This window comes from Spermophilus citellus (genome assembly GCF_964194105.1).
Source record: "Spermophilus citellus genome assembly, chromosome: 9".
Taxonomy (NCBI): Eukaryota; Metazoa; Chordata; class Mammalia; order Rodentia; family Sciuridae; genus Spermophilus; species Spermophilus citellus.
The window spans coordinates 47,835,391-47,837,639 of NC_138191.1; positions in this window are offsets into that span (position 1 = coordinate 47,835,391).

Genomic DNA, 2,249 nt, shown 5'->3' on the forward strand with positions numbered 1-2,249 from the left:
TATCAGCATCTGGAAGAAGAAAAGAATGATCTGCTCATAGAGGACTCAGAGGAAGCTTGCCTCTGAGGACACCTTGACTTTGGACTTCTGGTTCCAGAATCATGAGAATAAATTTCTGTTGGTTACCTACTTAGTTTGTGGTAAGTTATTACAGCAGTCCTAGAAAACTAACACAGGGGAGTTTCTGTCTATTTACTAGTGATTTAAAGAATCTCACAGCAATGTAGCAGCCAAATCAGCCCTTAATTATATCTTAGCTATATTGTTCCTTTAACATAATGATGGGGCCAAATTGTTAGCATTTCATTCACCTTCATTTCAGGAAGTTTTTCACAATTGCCCGAAATGTGCTATATTTTTTGAGATATCATATAACCTGAAAAGACATTAAAATGTATTATAGAATACAAATTTCCCTACACTAAGATATTTGAAGAGATGGAAGTGCTTGTTATCTTGATTTGATTATTACACATTGTATATATGTACTGCATGACCACGTGAAACCCCCAATGATGTATGAATATTATGTCTCAACAAAAAAATGTATTAGCAAGAATTTTAGATAGTGCTTTTTTGATTAAAATTAAAATTATAAATATCTATGTCACTTATCTGTGAGGCTGTGGTCTTTCTCTTTCCTAATGATGCATAATTTCATGTTTTGTTTTATTTTTAATCTTTTTTTTTACAGCAGTTACTTTTTATGTTTTGCTATTTTGTTGCAACTCTCAAAAGTCTTAGGCTAGGGCTGGGGTTGTGGCTCAGTGGTAGTGCACTCCCCTAGCACAGGCGATGCACTGGGATCCATCCTCAACACCACAAAAACATAAACAAACAAAAATAAAAGCATTGAGTCAAACTACAACTAAAAAAAAATTTAAAAAGAAGTCTTGGGCTCGTTTTTATGTATTACTTTGTTTTTAATAGTTCCAGTCATTTTTTATTCAGGTAAACTTACAGTAAACTAAACTTTTAAATTGAAAAGTAGTAATTTTATTTAAATATTTGAACTAATTCTTTTAAGAAATTAGAATTTTTATGAATCTTTTGTTTAATAATCAATATGAACATGTATATAAATGATATAGACTTTGTTGTTTTTTTGAATAGTTTATATATTTTTTTGTCATTAATTCTTAATGTCCATCAAAAATTGATTGAGTAATATTTCCAACGGAATTTTTCTTCATTATTTTTGATAATTTGTCAAGTTATAATATAATTTTCTAACAAATTATGGTGTGAAATTTTTAAACATTATCAGGTTGTACATTTTTTTTAAAGAGAGAGAGAGAGAAAGAATTTTTTTAATATTTATTTTTTAGTTCTCGGCGGACACAACATCTTTGTTTGTATGTGGTGCTGAGGATGGAACCCGGGTCGCACGCATGCCAGGCGAGCGCGCTACCACTTGAGCCACATCCCCAGCCCTGTACATTTTAATAATATAGAAAATCTTATTTAATTTTGAAATATGTTGGTTTTTAAAATTTTTTAATTAAAATTATGAAAAAAAAGTTCAGAGCTAAAGTGAAAATGACTTAATTTTCTAAAAATAAGAAATAAATGAGGGTCATCTACCTTAAACACTATGGCCTTAATTGAGAAAAGTCTTCTTCGTTCATTTTTTTATTAATACCAGAGAAAATTACAGAAGTTATTTATGCTCTGTGGTTGTCAAACCACAATATTTGTTATCAATATTCTCCATTCTTGAAGACTGAAGATTGTTTGCATAAAACATTTTGCTTCCAGACCACTCAAATGGGTTGAAGAATGGCAATGCTCATATTTTTAATTATATCCATACTTGTATGCATGAATAATTTAAGAGATGTTATAATCTTTTAAAATTTCATAATACAGTTTCCCCCATAATTTTTACATTCGTTTTGCCTTTGACTAAAAATTTATTGACAAATAATGAGCATAGAATCAGCAACCTGATTAAATTATAAAATTTGAGAAGTTTTGCTTACCTGTGAAAACATCACCATCATCAAGAACATACATAGTAATTAAAGATGCATCACCTCCAAACTTCCCTTGTTTCCTTTTATGATCCTGCTCTTATAGACCTCCCTGAGCCTCCTCACTCCAAGAATTTCCTGATCTGCTTCCCATCAGCTTGGGATACTTCATTTATTAAATATTATTAGAGTCATGCAGTGTACACTCCATGTTCTCCCTGTGTTGTTCAGAATCTTTCTCCCAGCATAACTCTTTCAAGCTTTATCCAAGTTATT